The sequence below is a fragment of the Corvus cornix genome, chromosome 2 (genome assembly GCF_000738735.6).
Source record: "Corvus cornix cornix isolate S_Up_H32 chromosome 2, ASM73873v5, whole genome shotgun sequence".
NCBI classification, from domain to species: Eukaryota; Metazoa; Chordata; class Aves; order Passeriformes; family Corvidae; genus Corvus; species Corvus cornix.
In genome coordinates this window covers 118135562-118156691 of record NC_046333.1, presented here as the reverse complement: position 1 = coordinate 118156691, position 21130 = coordinate 118135562, and the positions used below count along the sequence as shown (strand labels likewise).

At 37.1% G+C, this 21130-nt stretch overlaps 1 long non-coding RNA gene across 1 annotated transcript; it reads right to left on the bottom strand.

Moving 5' to 3' along the window:
* Positions 1-5241: 5241 nt before the first annotated feature.
* Positions 5242-20782, bottom strand: LOC109145302. The gene is made up of 4 exons (XR_002046616.2): positions 20689-20782; positions 19054-19248; positions 13976-14103; positions 5242-7285 (listed from the first exon to the last, which is right to left on the bottom strand). It is a non-coding gene; the product is annotated as an uncharacterized LOC109145302 (long non-coding RNA).
* Positions 20783-21130: the final 348 nt, after the last annotated feature.

The window sequence follows — 21130 nt, the reverse complement described above, 5'->3', positions numbered from 1 at the left end:
GAGGAAACACACTCAGTACTGCCAATATGACTTATGTTCAGCAAGTTCAGTACACACTGATAACCAAGGCAGTGCAACAAGATGATATTTATATCACGGTTTAAAAAAAAAAAAAATCAGTTTTAAAGAAGATACAAAGAAATGTGTATTTAAATGTAAGTCATGGCTTAGTGATTGATTTCTTTACTCGGTTCTCCACGAATATGTCATTAGGAGAGTTAGACCAGAATATCAGTGAAGGTTTCATTCTTTGAACTAAGCTAATGGTCACAGTGACTGTGAATATATAATGTGTGGGTTCATATATATATATGTAAACACATGCCCATGCATGAATGTATGATCAGAGATGTAAATATGTAAATATGCATGTAAACGTGTTATCAAATGTATGTACATGTATTATTTACAAATTTATACATGGAAAGCTAATGAAAGAGAAGCAAAGCAGCTGAAATTACTTCCACATTCACAGGTCTATGTATGTCAGAAAGGGCCACCAGCACTGGCGCCATTGCAAAAGCTGCTCCACAAGTGGCCAGAGCTCCAAGGGTCCTTGGGTCACTGGAAACCAGAATTTTGGAGGAGCTTGCTGACACATGCAGGAATCTAGTTTCCATTAATCTGTGAGACATTTGAGCAGGTAATGACCATTGCTGTCAATGTAAATTATGTGTGTAGGGCCCTGTGAGACTCTGTGGGGGGCTGTACCATAAAGACAATGTATTGGCAGGTGTAAGGATCACATCTTAATTTAATTAAGTAATTAGATTAATAAAATGGGGCATCATAACTGTTCTGTATGGGAAAATTCTTGTTGGCATCCTAAAAATGAGGCAAAACTCAGCAAATGTCTGAAGAGAGACAGAAGGGAGAAATACTAGGGATGCAGAGTGGATTTTTGCTGTAGCAAAGTCATATTTGGGTTACTTTTTCACTGGTTTTGTCCTCTGGCTTCTTCAAAACATATGGTTGTGAGTTCCAGCTATACCCCCTTTCTTCTACATCTCCTCTTTGCAAAGCATATTGCAGTAGACAGTTCCTCCATCTGAGCAATTAGCACCTTCCTTTCCATGGGGGACACCAGGCAGAGCTGTATGAACAGCTATGATTTATCTATTTTGAAGCTATTCAGCAGCACCACTTTGCATTTTTTTGGGTCTGGCTGAGATGGAGTTCATTTTCCCCCAGCAGCCCTCACAGAGCTGTGCTTTGCATTGGTAGCTGGGAAGGTGCTGATTACACAGCAGTGTTTTGGCTACTGCTGAGCAGCACTGGCACAGCATCAGTGGTGTTTGCTCACCCTTCTGCACCCCACCAGCAGGATGGGGTTGGACAAGATTCTGGGCAGGGACACAACTAGGCCAGCTGACCCAAATTAACCAAAGGAATAGTCCATGCTATATGATAGTCCATGCTCAAACGTAACAGGAAAGGAGAGGAGGAGAAAGGCAGGGGGCATTCATTATTTACAATGTTTGCCTTCTGGAGCAGCCTCCAGGTGTGCTGAAGCCCTGCCTTCTGGGAAGTGGCTGGACATCACTTGCTAATGGGAAGTAGAGAATAAAATTATTACTTTTTCTCTTTGCTTGTGTATGCAAACTTTGGCTTTTGCTTTAGTAAACTATCCTATCTCAATTTACAAGTCATTTTTCATCTTATTTTCTCTGCTCTGTTCAGCTGGGAAGGGGGAGAGGTAGAGTGGCTTCGTGGGCACCTGTTGTCTAGCCATGGTCAACCCACCACATAAATAGCACACAGACCTAGTCAGAGACCTCTCTTGACTGCTGGCAGAGTTTGCCAGAGAAGAGCACCTTTTTGCAGAGTGAAGGAAAAAATCGTTGCTTGTGCTTTCTCAGGATTTTTTCTTAGACATTCCTGCTCCTCTTGGGTGACTGGATCCGTGTGAGGGTCCGAGAAAAGAGGAGCACAGCTCGGAAAATAAAAGCAAAGGATAATAATTTTAAATTTCAGATTTACTAAAAGATGTTAGGAAAAAGAACTGTCATTATCTGCTTTGTCCCCACCTACAGGCCTTTGGCCCTAAGACAATTTAGAAAAGAAAGTTTCTGGGAGTGGGGAGAACACCCAGGCTATGTGCAAAAAATGGATGAGCCTCAGAACATAAAATGGCTCCAAAATCAGAGTGATTTCTCTTTACTGAGGAGCTACATTAGATGTCCCACTTTGCTTTCTGAAATTCTTTGTTCCTGCTTGCAAACAGAAACTTAATGTTTAAAAAGACTGGTTAACCCAAGTCACATTTTGAGTCATAGAATAATTTTACTCGTTTTTTCCCCACTGTGTCATCTTAAGAGTTGATTCCTTTATGCTGGCTGAAGAGTGTGACCCTTGGACCACTTTAAAAATGCACCACTAACTGTACCTTGCTGAAAAATGCAAAATACTTGCCATGATATGGAATTGAGCCTTAGAAACTGAATGATAAATTCTATAATGAGAGATACAAGTGAGGCAGGTGATTCGGTTAAACACAGAAATAATGCAGCATGCTAGATTTTAATTTTCCTTGTTTGGCAACTGCATGGTTATATCAAAAATAATTATTATTTTTAAATTAGATAAAGAAAACCCCATTCAATTCTGCTTTCAAAGTAAGAGTGTTTTACCACTTGTATTTATAGTCATTGAATTCCAGGGTTACATTTCAGAAACAGTAGGATACTCACTTTGATGCTGCGATTAGAAAAATGTCCACTCTTATTTTTTCCAGCACTGAATTGAACACAAAATGCTTTCTGAAGATTCAGTTGGGCTTTTTCAGCCAAATTTGCTTAAGTATAACTGTTCATTGTGGAGCTGAGGAAATGAGGAGAGGATGAAGAGTGCTGAGGATTGTTTTCTTCTATGTCTGCAAAGCATTTTTTATCATTTTCCTTTGAAGTCTCTGCAAGTTATCTGGTGTTTCTGTTAACTTTTTTCATATAAAAAGAGAAATGGATTTATCTTTCTAGGAACCATTTTAAACATCAGAGAAAGAGAAGAGCAGGAATGAAATCCACCTGACTAAACAAAGCCCAGCACAACAAACTCAGCCACTGGAAGGGTTTATTTTAAATTCTGACTTCACTCTTCCAATAGTGGTAGCCAAATTCACCTCCTAAATAAATGAACACTGCAGCTCCCACTCCAATGAGAGAAATTTCTCTATGCATGCCTCAAAGTTCCTTCTGACTTAGCTGGATTGCAGAGCAGCATCCATGGGGTAAAATTAAAAAAAGTGCAGAAATACAGGTATCGCATCTTTCATGATGACTAGGTAGGAATAGAAGGAATTTCACTACCTGTTAATGGGTTTGGTGAAACTGCAGCAAGTTCTTCATCTGTTTCTCCGGTTGGTTCTTCAAGGGACCACAATGCTCAAGTTAGTTTTGCTTTCAGTGAAAGTTAATCACTCTCTTATTTCAGCCTTGACACAGGGCACCCCAACAAGTTTATTTAGAATCTCTTAGATTTGTTTGCCCCTAAAAAACAAGGGAAAGATAATAGAGTGTATGGGATTCAGTCTTGTAACTCAAACGTCACAGAAAGTCATAAAAGTCCCGACCTTCTGTGCTTGATTTCCTGATAATATATGACACATATGTCTGCCTAATTTAGTGCTTATTAAATGAATAATGTTAGTGGTTAAGGAGTATGAAGCCTTAATTAGATTTTGCAAGCAGCTAACTACTGTAGCAAAAAGAGCTCTTTATTCTGTATTTATTGCAAACATACCAGAATGTCACCAATATAATCTGAGAAGACTAAAGCCCATACAGAAGCTGCAACCTTTGTTAAAAACTAGTGGGTTATGCGTAATTTAAAAAAATATGATTTTGATGTTATTCACAGGTGGAGATTTACTTTTTATTGAGTCTTGAAAATGAATAATTATGGGAGACTTTAGATGTAAAAGAACCAACTAAGAAGGACACTCAGCAGTTTATTTAGAAACACTTCCAATTTGAGCTCCTCTTTAAAGAGGTTGCATTAGTTTATATATCTTCTTCAGAGTTAGAGTTGTTGGAATGATGCAAGAAATACACTTGCAATTCAGTCACAAATGACTGACCCTAGATTTACTGCTGCTCTTACCACCATAACAGAAGATATTTCCAAATATTTGTTGCCCAGTACTCACAGTATTCAAAACATGGTCTGTGATTCTGTAATATTGTCCAAATTTGTACCTGGAATGTGTTGTTCATTACTCACTGTTCATAATTTGTTAGTCATAACTCATTATCTTTTGTTAAAGTTTCAGTCAGCTAATCAAGAAGCAGAAAATATACTGTATGACCAACAACATCCCACAAATAATGATTAATCAAAATGAGCAGTTCCTGAACAGCGGAGTGACTAAAAATCATTCAGCTAAACCAGTTATCAAAGAAATAAAATACTCCTGTATTGACACCAATCAAGAGGGGTTTGTGAATGAGTCATGAACCAAAAGTCAATTTAATTTGAGTGTCGTAATAGCAGTAGTAAATGAGTATTTTGACATAAAATACTAAATGTAAGTGTTATAATTCCCTTTCTTTGAACACTACTTCTGCATGCCTTATCAGAATGAACTGGGCAGTCTACAGTTGGCTGTGGATTTGCCACTCTTTTGTGAGATAAGGATTAACACCTCTATGTATTTTATTAGAACCACTTGCTTGTTAATGCTTCCTTGTCTTGTTTGCTCTGTAAGAAGCTGTACCTTCTTGTTTCCATGGTCTTGTCTTGGGTCTCACTCACCTTTTGGCATTTTTTTATACTATTTTAGCAGAAACTCCATTTTGTTGATTGAATGATGATATTTCTGGGGCTGAGAACGTGACCCCATATCATAGTTCTAGTCACAAATTTAAATTGACCATTTTTGTATGAATTCAAACTAAATAATAATTTTACTATCCTTTAACTATATTTCAGCACTCTATGCATCACCATTTTGAAAGACCAGAATTCTCTGCATTAAGGTAGTTCCATTATATAATGTATTAATATGTTAAATGGATTATCTACTCCAAATCAGGCTCCAGTAAGTCATGGCCAAATTATATATTGCATCTGAAAAGAAAGTGGTTAAATTTAAACATGTTCTGAAAAGACTGCGCAAAATATAAAGATACAGGATTTATCTTGGAGCTCTCCAAGACCTTACCATCATCACTGAATTATGTAAATTTTGGAGCCTCAGTTTGAATTAGATGCAATTCCATTAATTAAAAATGACAGTGGAAGATATGGTTTCAACCAGTTATATTTATTTATTTTCCTGAGAAAGCTGATCATGATACATTGTGCAGCTCCTTTCCTAGAACAGCTACATCAAGATGTTCTGAGATTCCTCTTCCAACTGATAAATCCAGAGATGGCATTTTGCTTGGGCCAGGAGGTCTAGTTAACTCAGAATTGCTGGAATAGGAAAAGCCAAGAGCTTTTAGCGTTGCCTAAACAGATAATGGCCAGAAAGAGAATTCGTATTTTTTGGTCACATCTGGAGATCTGTAGGTATGAGAGGCCATAAACATGATCAAATTTTGGGCCGGAGGAAGAGAACACCTGCTGTTATCATTGCATGATGTCTACTAATATCCTGATGAAAAGCCTTTTGCTTTACATGTGAATATACAGCATTATTGTCATACATTATGTGAACACCCAATAATTTATTAAACATATTTTTCAGAACAATACTGATATTTTTAAGTAGCTTTTTGAACATCAAAGAACAAACTAAGAGCACAATATTTTTTTCAGCTATAAACCACATATACTGCTTGCTACACTACCTTTACAATGTAGTAAGTGTCCCTTAAAGAAAAAAAAAAAGGACAGTAATACTAAGTGAAGGCTTATAAATCATAAACAATTCTCCTGTTACCTAAATCTGAAGGAAAAAAAAAATCCTTGGCATGGATATACACATCAGACCCAGTGAGAATAACTGGTCTAATGAATAGCTCTTTTCCATAGGAGTTGGAGAAGATGTTGGTTCTGCAGTGTAATTCCCCTCAATTTTCCCCCCTCTCTGAGCTCTACTGCCATCATGCAGAGCTATTTGTTGGAGAAATTGCCAATTTTTCCCATTAAAGGAAACGGCTTATTCTTCTAGCTTTCCTAATTTCATGTAGCAGATGATACCATGCATTTAAGAGAGCTCAGAGTGACCTTTCATGCATGATTTTGATGCTTTTCATTGAGAAATGCTTCATACACATACATCCTTTAAAGCAGAACAAATGTCCATATATATACAAGAAAAAAACTCTTAGAAGCTACAACGTGTTGGTGGTTTTAATTCTTTAATTCATATGGCAATTGGTTTCGAAGATTATCTACAAATGTCCTACTTCTGATATTTTGCATGTCTTTTGTTTTGCTAAGTGTTTTCATCCATGTTTTCACATGAAAATAGTGTAACAAGACTGGAAAAAACCCGTGAAATAGGATGAATTTTTTAACATAATATTAACAGCTTCTACTACTTAATTGTTTAACAATGGAGAGGTGAATACAAAGAGCAAGAGCAGAAATGAAAGTACACATTTTATGATAAGAAAATCCATGACCATTGGCTTTCAGAGGAAATAAGTACCTAATAGTCATACATGGGAACACTTGCTCATTATATGCTAAAACATAATTTTTAAGGAAGTATAAGAACTCTCTTTCAATTTTTGAGCCTCATATTTATGCTCCAAGCAAAATTAGAAATGCTATGACTACATATGGCCTAACTGTGCCTGAAGGGATAAACTCGGATGTTTAGAATAAGAATTTTTCCAATAAATAGTGGTACAATCTGGTGATTTCAGACCTTTTGCTGGCTAACCCCAGATAGAAGAGATCCTCCTTTTAATCCAGTGAAATTTTATTGTTTACACACCATGTCACTGTGATCAGGCCACGGAAGTCTACAAAGTCCAATTAAATATAAATAGGTCTATCTTGTCTTAGTTCCATTCTTGTGATATTTGTTTCTCTGCACTTTCTACTCACAAATTAAGAGATCTCAGCTACTGAAGAGATTCTTGCTGCTGTTCCAATGGGTTTTGTCCCGTACGTTAGTGGGAATACAGGAGTGTACTGTACTGAAGCATGGCTAGCTGTACATTCAGAGCTGCAGGAGGCCATGGGTGATTGTCTTCTTTGCTGCATAAACTGTAAATATTTCTTCATGCCAGCTATGCCACATAGTATAAGCCAGTGCCTTCAGTAGCTGGGCATGTTCCAAAAGGCCAAGGAAGTCTCCTGCTTGATCCGTTCTGCATTTTTCCATGTTTCCCTAAAATTAAAAGTAAGGAAAATCACTCTGATTGCATTCAAGTTTTAAGGGTCTTAGCAAGAGGACACATGCAAATGAACTGCAAAAGCATGCCTGGAGTATGAGTATGACAGTCTTTTCTCCATAAAAATGCTTCCATTCACAAGTAAAGAAGTCCCTCGTTTGAGCAGTAAAGGAAGACTGGCTTGAGGTCTGCTGTCAGTTCTAAAGATTAAAGACATTAAAGATTTGTCACTGTGGGATCTAACTGTGATCTCCACAGAGATTTGCAGAAACTTGCATTGGTGTGACTGTGCAGAAGCCCCTGTGAATCTGAAAATGTGTTAATAAAACAGATTGTAGCAAGGAATATGTTTTGGTGTTAAGATTCCCAAACATAGGTAATAAGCAATAAGCCATCATTTATGGCTCAGAATTGGAGCCAGAATCTTTTCCATTTGAATGTGACTTGTGACTTTATCCATTTGGCAATGACTTCCCTGCCAATATATACACACATATATATAAAAGACTTTCAATGACATTACCCCAGTGCAAGCTTTGCATCTAGGACAGAATTGAGTTCACAAAAAATGTGTCCAGAAGCTTATATACCTATAACTCATATGGATATTGACAGCAGTAGCAAAATTGTATTTTCTCAGTTCAGAAATTAGGACCAACATATATACATATACAGTTTGCAATTATGTTATAAAATATTTTTGATGCCATTAAAGAATAAGATAACATGAGGACTGTCCTATACCTATTCTAGTAGTGTGAACATCTAATCACTAGCAGGCTTAATTCATTTATTAGAAAAAAAAATTCATGTTTCTTAGCATTGGTCAGAATTTTTTAATTTTCTAGGAAAGCACATTGATATTGAGCATACTACACAGATAGTTTGATTTTTCAGAACAACCAATCTGAGAGCCCATTTCAAAATCTTGGAGAATACAAGCAATTTGAATATCAGTGGGAACTGATTGCAGGGAATTCTGGCATCACTGTATTAGAGGCATGTGAGGATTTACTGTATTACACAGGACAGCTTGAAACAGCAGTATATATAATTCCTGTTGTACATTGAGCTCATAGGATAGTTGCAGCTAAATGCAGGTAAACAAAGTTTATCTATTTCTGCTTTCGATCATTTGGAGTTCACTTATCAATCACTATTAGGTCTGTGAACTAAACCTGTGGATTTATCCACTTACGTGCCGTGCAAGTGAATTTACTCTGTATAACGATGTTAAAGGACTGTGGCTTTCACTGTATGTGACATTTGCACATCTAACAGGCTAGGTGGTATATGGATCATTGAAAGTCAAGGTCAAGAATGGAAGCAGTTCACCGGCTCTTTGTCTAAACGTGAATGTTTCCTGTTTACCCATCAGAAAATATAGAAAGATGAAAATATTTAGAAAACAAAGAAAAAAATGAAAGCTATGTTCAAACACATTATTTATATAATTATCCTGTAATTAAAGTAATTACAGTTTGTGATGAAAAATAGTCTTTATTTTTTTGAAACATTTGCAGGTTTCTTGAAGGGTGTTTACTGATCATCACAGCAAAAGTGACATGAAAAATACTTGGAGATGTTCTCATTTCTGCAAAATATTAAAGACGCATAAGACATGTTCTTCATGAAACCAGTATGCATGTTTACAGTCCATTGACTGACAGGCCTGTATGAAAAGGAGTTAGACTGATATTCAAAGACATTTGTGAGCTTTTATAATATTGACTACAGCCACAGCTACTCTGCATATGAATTTTCTGAATAAGAGTGTATTTCTAACATATAACATTGCAAGCAGAAAAAAATGGTGTAAACAAAGGATTTCTCGCCTTGTGGATTTTTTGAACTTCTAGATGCAATTTGCTTTTCTTTATAGCACCTGGAAAGCTGGAAACTTATAAAGTAAAAGCTTTGTGTCCATGAAACTACTTGAACCTAGGATCAGTAGTTTTGTAAAAGACCCACTGACTGTTCAGAAATACTGATCTGAGACTCAGAACATAAGGCTGTTATTTAGGAAGCTAACCCAAACAGTAGAAATTTCGACCTCTCATTGTTAGAATTCTACCACAGGCATTAGAATGAGGGAGAACAGGCCCAGGGACCATCTCAGGGTACTTCCACAACAGAGGTGTGCCTGCTCTGCAGCAGTGTTACTCACTTGGCAGCACACCGCGCTTTCCTCACAAAGCACACTCCGCACAGACACTTTGGACTGCTGGGGGTTGACTGACGGTCCTACTGCTGTATGGATGAGGATGGAGTTTTCCTACAGAGTTGTCCTGGATTTTTAATCCTGGATTCATTTTTTTTCACCTCACGAGCCATGTTTCACTCTTCACAGAGCTACACAGCAAGAATTGTTGTGGTCAGATTAATCATAAAAGCAATTCACATACTTCAAATAACATATACAGGGGACATTTTCAGTAAGAAATATTAGTCAGCTACTACATTTTTTTGATTACATTCATGTAAATATTGATATGTGCACAATCAATATCTGCCAGGACTGTGGAAAATTAGGAAAACTATAACTCTCATAGCATGACTTTTTTTTATTGTCCAGCTAAAGGAAAATGTATATTGACTTGATCTCCAGGGAAAACCATCTATTTATTTTTTCAAATGAGCCATATCAAAGCCAAGATGGATTCTCCTACCATTATAATAGGCAAAGTAGAACTTGTTTGAGAATTTTGTTCTTCTTTAAATATGATCTTCAGCAAAATACAATCTTTTATTTTTTCCTATCCAGCCTCATGAGCACAGACTAAACACAGTGAGCACAGTTTTAAAATAAAGCTTCTAAAAAACCTCATCCATCACAACCTCCAACAACCCAGACTAATTCTGAGAGTATAATGTGCTTGCACAAGTTCCTGCTGGCTAGCATCATAATCATCATACATGAGCACTTCCCCCGCAGGATGGAGAACCTCAGCTAAGCACAATTCTAGGGTGCACAAGAAAATGTCTGTTTCTCAGAGGGACATCTTGAAGCTCTTAAAAAAAGAAAAAAAAAAAGAAAATCAAGTCTTCCATCTGTGTAAACTGTACAACATTTACCTGAATAAATTTGTTCTTTGGAAACGTCTGATAATTTTCCACCATTTTTCAATAGCAATAGTTAGAAGAATTCATAGCAAGAAAGACTTTGGGATTTTTGTACTCAATACTTCTACATATGAGAAGACTAACTTCACTAAGCCTGTCTCTTCCTAAAAGTGCAGCCACCTTGGGCAGTCAGTTCAAGTTATAACTAACCCTGCTCTTAAAATGTTTCCCTAGAATTTAAAATGTATCTTCCTGTCAAGACTGGTTTAACAAAAAAATCCATAGAATAAGTCAAAAAGTATTCTTCCAGCACTTCACAAGTACATTTTTACCACCCTATTGGCACTTAATAACATGTAAATGAAAATATTTCTTATATTCTTAGGGGTCACAGATTATTTTTGGGGCTGTGAAATTTCAGAATATATACTCCATCTTTCTTATTCATTTGAAGAGCTATTTTTATGATTAAAATGACTGTTAACCAGAGGAGCTGAGACTGGCAGTTGTGTCAGACTGGCAATTTACACCTTCAGCAGATGATTTGGGAAAACTACAGTTTTGACATGTTTCTTTCACTTTGCCTTTTTTATTTGACTTTATGGATCCTGTCCTTTGTTTTGATTTTGATGTTCTGGAAGAGATTTAAGATGCACTTTCTTAAAATATTGATTTTGTTATTGTCACATGAAGATACCAGAAAACACGGAAAATCTGATTACAGTCAAGGATCATTCTTGCACTTTTCCTGAGTTCACCACATAGCTGGGATCTGATATCTGTGTGCCCTTTAGAAAGAGAGGACCTACCTTTTGGAGCACAACTGTAAGTCAACAATTTATGAGTCAAAGCCCTTTGAAAAATTGCTTTCTGTAGATATGACATAACAAGTCTGGTGTCAAAGCAGGTATCAATGCACAAAGAAACACTGTCATTTGTTTTACTCTAATTATCACTCAAATGGTAAAATATTTAAATTTCAACTCCTTCTTAAACTAATCATACAGCACATTTGCAACCTAAGCGCGTTTGGAATATGGTTAAAGAGAGAGATGCTCTGGGGGACATTAAAACCTAGCTGAAACTTCTAAAGAATCTCAGCCCTTTTGGACAGGCACACAGAATTTTCAGACTAAAGATTTAGGAAGCAGTTATAGCCAGATTATCTGCTGGTTTGGGACTTGTCCTGGTTAAAAAAGTGGCACTTTCTGTTACAACAGTTCCTTATTAAGCTAATCTGCCATCTGCATAATAAAATCATCTGTCAACAATAATTGAGTCTGCTTTTTATTTAGCTGGCAGTGGTGTCTCCATGTTGTGCCATGCTCCCAAACCTCCCAATTCATGCTGCTGTGGTATGTCTTAAATCACACAAGGCACTGCACAGCTCCTGAAAGGAGCACTCGCCTGGGTCATTGTAGAACAACCAAGGTGTCCAGTGAAACAAGAATTATTCTCTTATACCAGTGAAAATCTTCATAATAATTTATTATTACTCACTGAAGACCAAAATCTTATAATCTAAGTTTAAAAAAGTAATTTTTAGGCCACTCCAAAGTCTTTTGAATGGTACATGAAAGAAGCCACATTTTAAACAGTGGTTCAAATTATACCTCCTCTGGTATTATGCTGTGGAATTTGGGCAGATGATTCGTTTCTACTTTGCAGTCAAATAATTATTCAAGGACCTTGGTTCTTCTTCAGAGAAACACTCTTTTTAAACCATTATAATCCTTTAACTGAAGTTCAGAGGAGTTACTTGTGATCACCATAAATTTGTGCCCAAAGAGACAGAGTTCAGCCTGAAACTTTGAGGTACTGATATCAAGGGGAACTCTGACAAGGTATGCAATAATTGTAGGATGTCTAACCATGAAACAGTCTCTGGTTATTTGGTTGAGACCTCAGAACTGAACAGGACTGATCAGAAACCTTTTATAGTGTTTGAACCCATTTTCCCCAATTATTTTTCTTTTATTCAGATCAGCCTTTTTAAGAGTTTAAATGAATTCATTCTTAAGTTGAGATTCATAAGAAAATATCCGATAGGTTTTTAACTTCCCCAAAATCTCTGTGGTTTTTTTGTTTCCTTTTAGGTGATCATCACCAACATCTGCAATCACATGTAATTCCAGAGCACCTAGTTGCCAGACAAATTAGGCAAAATTATTCAATATTTCCATTTTTCATTGTAATTAGAGGCACAGGTTCAAGGAATTACTCTAATCTGCTTGCAACCTGCTCCCTCCTTTTCTATGTTTTCAGCACCACCTCAAACCTTGGAGGAAAAAGAAGTCACAAGAAGTTAAGCTACCAGCAAATATCCTTAAAGAATTGAGTGAAAATATGGAGAAAATTTTCACAGCAGTCACTTTACTTCATTACTTTCCTAGGAAGACACTCAGAAAGAATACAACAACTTTTTTCCTTTAATTTTTTTTTTTTTACCTTAGGGAAATTTGGTCGAGTCAGGACGAGCTAATGGTTCAGGATCAGGAGATCTCAAGTGGTATTGCCACTGATTGGCTGAATCATTTTGGGAATACTTTCTATGTGTCAGCACCATCATTTTGCTGATGGAAAGTGTGACCTAATGTTTACCACCTTGAAAAATTGAGGGTTTGTGACAACCACAGTGATTTGACCATAAGAAATATTTCACTGCCTGAAGCACTATGGTTGCAAGTTTTATGCATGATATTATTATACTTTTTTGTTACTGTTAGGGAATAGATTTTACTTCACAGTTCCTAGAAAAAGTATTTTCTAAAGCATGAGCAAAACAGCTCCTTTAAAGTGTACACAGTGGTGCACATGAAATTATAGATATCTTATCTGCAAAAAATATTCCCTATTCTATTAAAACCAAATTAAATTAGAACAAATTGCATTTTCCTCAAAAGAAGAAATTATGAATAAGCATAACTATGCAAATACTTTAAAGAAAGATGCTTTGCTCTTCAGAAAAATAATAAGAAATTTCTGAATGTGTAAACTAATCTGATTTCAACTTTAAGAGCTGGAACCTTGGTCAGGTTCAGGGAAGGAAGCCTGCCTACACATATTTCAAGGTATAACTGTGACTCATTTATTTTATTGTATGTTCCCAGTATGTCTTTGCCATTCAACATTTTAAAAAAACCACACTTGTTTGGTTTTTTTTCTCTAAAATATGAATTAGACAATGTCAACTATTTCATAGAATTAACAGAAGGGCCTGGGTTTGGAGGGACCTTAAAGATCATCTAGCTCCAGCCCCCCCCGCCTTAGACAGAGACACCTTCCACGAGACTAACTTGCTCAGAGCCCCACCCAGACTGGCCTTGTATACCCCCAGGAATGGGATATTCAAACCTTCTCTGCACAATCTGTCCTCCCCACCCTCACAGTAAAAAATTTGTTTGTGGTGTCTCTAAACCTACTCTTTTTCAGTTTAAACCCATTCCTCCTTGTCCTGTCACTAAATTCTCTTGCAAAAATCTCTCTGCATCTTTCTTGTAAACTCCCTTTGGGTATTGGAAGGCCTCAGTTAGGTCACCCTGAAGCCTTCTCTTCTCCAGGCTTAACAATACCAATTTTCTCAACCTGTCTTCATAGGAGGGGTACTTCATCCCTCTAATCACCTTTGTGGCCTCCGCTGGTCTCATTCCAACAGGTCAATGTCCTTCCTGTGCTGGGAACTCCATGTTTGATTTCATCAAGGTCTTATGGTAATGTGGTGTTTTTTCAAGAAATAAGAGATTCCGCATTCCTGTGGCAAAAGGAATATCATGAATTAGAAGAACAAGAAACAGAAAATGTTTAAGTATGACACTGAAGACATAGATAATAGTTAATTGCCTCAGCCAATTTTCTGTAGCATCTTCAGGAGTCACACAGACAGAATTTGATACAGAATGAAAGTAAGCAACCAGGTTAGTAAAGTGCATCAGGTCTATCATGACAGGGAATATTTTAAGGGTTTGAAACGCTGTCTGTTCCTTTCTACACATTTATTCATGCTCCCCTCTCCCACCTAGTTGAATAGGACTACTTCTATTCTTGGAGGGAAGCATGTGTGTAAGCATATCCATGAAAAGCCCGAGTTTCTTTTCCCAGGGAAATTAGAAATTACTCAAGTTGATGTGTCAGCATCCCACTTTCTTTGAAGATGTTCATGGTGATGCATGGAGGTGTTTTGTTTTCTTATGAGTGAGGAATAAGAGTAGAAAACAGGATAGGAATAGGAAACAGCACTAGATATCTGAAAGTTCAATTTAGTAATTATGGGTTTAACCCATCAAACACAGGTCATTCAGCCAAGTGAGAAGGGTCTGTATTTACAAGACATCATCTCTGCGCAAATACCGATATTGAAAATCTCAAGGCTGGGTCTCTCAGTGTGGCAAACAGGAGGTGCAGAAAAATCCCATTAGCTACTAACAGGATTTGTGCCCTTGTATCTCATGTATCACTTTGAAAATTCACTCTCAGTCATCAGGAAGTAAGGTAATATTCCAGCATTCAAAATTGCATCATTCAGATATAGACAAGAAGCCTAACGGGGTATCGTGTACAAAGAATCAGAAGCATAAAGAATTGCTTATGCTTAAATATTTTATTTAAAGCCTGGATTTTTCCACTGGACCTGTCTACATGTGAGTCTTTAATCCAAAAAAACCCAAACATTACTGGATTTTCAGTTATTTTTAACTCTGCTTTACAGTTAGATGGAAATTGTTTCCCATCTCAAAACCACAAAGACCTCTAAAAATCAAAGAATTCAAAAAATTTTACTCATAAAATGGGAACCATTCAATTACATAAAAAACTTCAAACCAAACAAAATACATATATGCATGTGCAAACTCTTCATTTACACATCATGTTCCAAGAGAGTGTTATGTTCATGACAGTCCAGACAGGTATCCATATTTTGAATCTGTACAATTTAATTCACATAATCCAATTTTTATTGCAATGAAAATTCTTTGGCTTTCTCTTAGAGGATTTTGAAATAGTTCTTATTTTCTACCTCACATCAAGAAATGAAACTAGAACATACCAAGCAGATACAGAGGGGTGTGACAGGTGGAGACCATAATACCACACTCCGTCCATGAATTCATACCAATGATTCACTCAAGTCAAAATAATTCATGCCACATCTTCTACTAGCATAACCTTCTACCTCAAGGTTTTTTAGTCAAGAAAAATCTAAGTGGACAGCCAGGAGTACTAGCTTAATTCTTCATTAACTGTATCAAATACGCTAAATATCTTAACTAAGAAACTTTGAAAGAAAATGATGTCCAGACGATTCCTTAGAGTGTTTCCAGTGGCAATCTCTTTTCCCCAGTCATAAAAAAAAAGGGTCACATAGTTGCTAAGTACTCAAGAGAGAAGTAGATTCTAATAACAAAAACGATGTGTTTGAATTTATAATCCTAAGACTTTGTATGATTGAATATGAAGAGCTCCTCGACATCTATTTTAGCGAGATAAAATAACGTTTTATAGTAAATGTTATCATTTCAAATAAGATCACTACATGCATGAAGAAGTGATGAGTAATACCTGAGGAAACCAAACCATATTTAAATGCAAGAAAGAATGTTTTTGTGTCAGGATGTTTGGTGAGGCTGTTCCGGGAGTCATTGCATATTCTGCCAAAATCTTGTTCATCATACTGGAAGTCCTTCTGATGGCATTGCACTGCCTTTCCTCCAAACAGCACCTGAAGCTGTGCTCAGCCTTTGGAAAATAAGCTGAAGCCATTATGAAAACCTCTAATGAACCCAGAAAAATTTTCTCTTGTGAAATAATAAAGTCCTGATATATTTGCATTAATGGGTACTCCTTTTTAGCGTAAATATTTTCCCCTCAGAATTTTATCTCTGAAAATTCGTAGCCATATCCACAGCTCAACTCTAACCCTGCCAAGTTGTGTGTCTAGCTAAGAAGCCCCCTCCTTTTATAAGGAAATCAGGAAAAAAGAGGAAAATTCAATAGTCTTCGCATGGTTTACGCAGGAAAAGAGCAAGTTTGCCAGAAGTTAGCCTTTTTGCATGGTAGGTAGTTATTTTTCAGAGTTCTTTACACTTTAAGAAAAACCTAAGTGTTACCTCCAACTTCTCTATTTTTCTTAAAGCACCAGCTGGGTCAGCTTAGCCAGACAGTTTAGGTATGCAGGACAGCACCACCTCTGGTGCTTGAAGTAGTCAAGTGAAGCCAGTCCTAGTGAATTCACAAGAGTTGGGAATATGCTGCTTCTTGGGTATGTGGCACAGCAGTGGCTCTGGCTGCTAACTCAGATGATTTATCTTTCTAGTATTTGGATTCTTTCTGCCCAACAGGCATTTAAGGTCTCTAGGCAGTGCACAGGAGGACGCAGAGTGTTAGAACAGAACCCAAACCACCCCATAAAGCTAAGCAGAGAAGATGCAGCATCACATACATGTGCAAATTGCGTAATGTGTGGTGTTCAAAGTCTGCCAGTTCAAAATTCTAAGCAAAAGGATATGTTTTCTGCTTACTCAGGGCTGTGAGCCTCCTGAAGGTAGGGAGATACCTGATTTAAGTCAAAAAATGACTTTTGCAATTGCAATGCAACATCAGGGGAGGCAGGGCTGATTTTAGCTCTTCTTTCACAGTCCAGCCTTATGATTCATGCCCAAGCAAATGGAAGGCAGTCAGGCTTGATCCTCTTCTATGCCTGAAGAGTCATCAGCCAGCAATGTTATCAAGCTAAATAGAGCTACTGCTGGGGGAGTGCTGAAGGGAGGAGAAATACTGCAGAGGAGCACACTCCATCCTTTCTGTTCAGCCAAATCTGCTCCACAGAAAATAAGAGTCATAGGGTCAGGAGGCATAGGGCCTGGGAACAGGAGTCTAACCCAGGCTTCAAAGACAGTTCCGATCTATTATGTACCACAGATGGTAAAAATGCATTAGTAATCCTGAAAGCAGTTGTCAGACTCAAGTTTTGACCTGCTGGGTGCTCTTGCAACTATGATATAGAGTCATGCCCCATCTTTGCAGTGCATTTGAATATTCTTATCATGAGACTGAATATGGTTAGTCTTTTACATATCAAGGCCCTTTTACAGAACCCTGGGTAGTGCAGTCTTGGTTAAATGAAAACTGCCCTCAGCTGTTAGCCTTTCCAAAAAGTTTTGCAGACCACCTGAGGTATTTTAAGTGGGAATTATGTAGTCTGAATATTTCATATTACTAATTATCTCCCACAAATCCTTACTGTGTCCTCAGATATTTAGGTCTGTTGTAATTGCTCCACCGCAATTTACAGAAGGTGAGAGAGTGAGTTCACCTTGTCTCAAAATCCTCTCCTATCACAAATTACTCTTTCATTCTGATAGCAATTTAGACCACTGATGGATAAGTTTTGTTCCTTAACAGTTTGAAATAACCCAGTCATTACAGGTCAGGAGCTTATGCTGAATATAACTATGCACGTATAATGATACAACTGGTGGACTCAAAACTAACAAATAAATGTGTTTATCATAGCATAATAAAATATATGGAGGTGGAAGGGACCCACAAGGAGTGGGTCTACTTCATGTAGAGTACAACAGTTCCTTACCTTCCTTGTAGACACAGAATTAGTTCCCCTGATATGAAAACTGTTTTAGATTTTTGTTATAGAGACTTATCCAGCTTAAATGCATTTTTGCCTCTGCTTGGGATTTACAGAACATGGAATTCATAGTAAATGACCATGTTTCTACTGTCTCATTAGTGACTTTAATAATACAGTAAAGAGATTTGTGCTGTTTTAAGGAGTATGCAGAAAACATGGTACTTGTATTTGGATTCTAATTTGTGAACTGCTTGCCAGTCTTCTTTTCCCCTAATGTATTAATCACAAGATATATTGGTTATGCAATAAAGCATTTTTTAATTGCTAGCTTTAGAAATATTTAAGTACCCAATTATTTTTTATCTAAAAGACTATTATGGAAGAAGAAGGGAAAAGTTAAAAATGGATATGGCCATGGCGAGACAAGTATTATAAGTTGCACAGCAAGAGCACTGAGCCTTTGATGAAGTGTATAAATAATTAGTAACACACTTTAACACATCTTTCTCTTGGTTCATAGTACCTGTGCTCATTTAATTTCAGCTGAAAATATGCCCATTCATTCACGGTGAAGGACAGATAAACTGGTGACCAAGTCAATGGGAAAAGTGATTCATGTTCAAGCACCTAAGGCCAAATACTTTCTGCACATACACAGATCAGACACTCACTGAGAGATAAGCCACCAGCACAGATTTATCCTGCCCTGGCAAAAGATCACAGGGGACATGAGATAGACATGTATGCGGCAGAGTAGTGCCCATAAATGTGTGCATGTGAGTATGTGTAATAATTTTAACATCTAGTTTTTATGTGAATGATTTTTAGTAACCTGAAAAAGAGCTCAATAACAAGAAATAACACTCTACAAATAGGATGTCCCATTTTTGTCTTTTTTCAAAGTTACATGAATATCAAAATATCCTTTTTTGGTTCTTTTTCCACAAAAATTGATGGGATGAATTTGGTCAGCACAGATATGAGCTTCAAAATCAATTTGTGTATTCACTGAACTTCACTAAATTGCACCTTGAAAACCTTCACAAAAATATTTTCACATTTGAAGAAGCACTTTGACACCTAAAGACGCAAGCAGGGTGTCTAATGTAAAGACAGTACCTAATGACTAAAGATAAATGTCTAAGTTCCATTAGGTTCTCCAGCCACTTAGAAATTCTGATCTTAGTATACACGTGCTTTTTGCAAGGAGGAACAGAGAAAGATCTCAGGAGATATATCCAGACAGCTGTTTACTCATCTCAAGCAGGACTTTGGAGAGCTGTTGTGCATCAGTCCATTAGTTTTCAGGATTCCCTAAAATATTAAACAAATAACAAATAAATATGAAGCTGAGGAAGACTGCTTGCTAATTTTGCTTCTTGTTCTAGTGATTTACAGATCACTTCTGCAAAGCTGGTCCTCTCAAAGTTCTTCACATAACTAATACAAAATCATTCCCTCTTATCGGTGTATCCCTAGTCCAGACTGCCACACACAGAGTTTTTATACCATGTTATGTAAATCACCATTGCTGTCAGCTTATCTGTGATACTTGCCTCTTTAAGTGAATTTCTCCAATTGGGATGAACTGGCTCCACTAAGAGGAGTCTAAAAGACGTCATAGAATTACTTCAATCCCAACAGCATTTTGTTTTATTGTAATAATTTTTCTGCATCAACACATACAATAAAAGTACTCTACTATTATACAGGCATACCATTAAATAGGCTTACACTTTGGACACTCCCTTTTACTTCTGACTGTATACCATACTCTTAGTGTTCATATGAATGTCATTACAGGACCCTTTGCAATACGTTAGAACTTTTTTTTAAAAGGTGCAAATACACCAGAGCAGGGAGATAGAAGGGCTGACGTCTTGATAAAAGGGCTGTGACAGAATTTTTTGAAGGAGATATGTATCAAATGGACTGTCATCAACTATATAGCGGAATTGTGCTTGTCAGCTGTGTTATCACTTTTCCATACCAAGGGGGGGGAAAAAAAATCCCTGACATAACTTTACTTTCCCTTTTAAATATTATGTAAAGAGGAAAAGCACTGTACCATATTAATGCAGCTAGAACGGAGATACATTGTTTTCCTAAGTGTCTGTTTATATGACAACAACCATCTTACTTCCTTTTTCTTTTGTTGTCTAAATCCTAGTGAAGAAAACATAATAGGGTTTGAATAAAAAAATTAGAAAGTCAGCTGACTCTTAGGAAAAATACCCCCATATCTAACAGCTATAAACCTAAAAGTGTTATTTCATTATCTATTCCATTTTTCAGCTTTCAGCGTTTTTTTATTATTCATTCAAAAAACAAGATTAAAAGTACAGAGATCTTTTCTTATTTTATTTTTCCCTCCATTTTATTACTATTTTTATTTCATCCTGCAGAAAAAAATAGAACTGGGAAAAAAAAATGGCAGCAACTTTTTAGGCTCCCAAACCATGCAAAATTGTTACTTTAATTTCTAAGAACAATACTAATGAATCGTCATATTATTTATTTTTATGAAAAGGAACATATACAATTTTAAAAGGTTATTTTAATTAACACTGTCAGCTGTCTTAAGTTTGCTTTGCTTTTACAGGTAAGTGAGGGGTTTTCCAGCTGTGAGCTGGCAGAAGGGGGTTTTACCCCCTGCGTGCGGACACGAAGAAGCCCGGAGGTCAACGCTGAAACCCCTATGGAAAGCAGCACTCAGTGCCCAGCACACAATGAAATAGGGGCAGAGCTCCTCACCCTGAAGGGGCTGTATCCTTCTGTCGCTGTCAGGCACGCAGGCGAAGAAAAAGAAGAAAGAGAGGGGACTCTCCGCATGTGCTCCACGCAGGTTTATGCCAGCGCAATGACAGGGACGAAAAACCTAATTGGGAGGAGGGTCGAGGGATCTTATACTGGGTACAGATAGGCGGGGAGAGGGATCACAGCCAATGGGATAGAGACAAGCAGGTGGGGTTGACAGCAAGGGAGCCAATGGGGACATTACATAGGAGCGACTTAGGGAAGGATGCAATGGGGCGTCGAGGAACAAAGAACTTTCTAGAACTGATACATATTAAACAAGGGAAATGAATATACATAACCTCATACATAAAACAGGAAGGAGAAAACATTAACCAGTTGGGAGAAAACATGCAAAATGCAGAACAAGGGAATCATGGGTTTTCACCATGACTGAAAG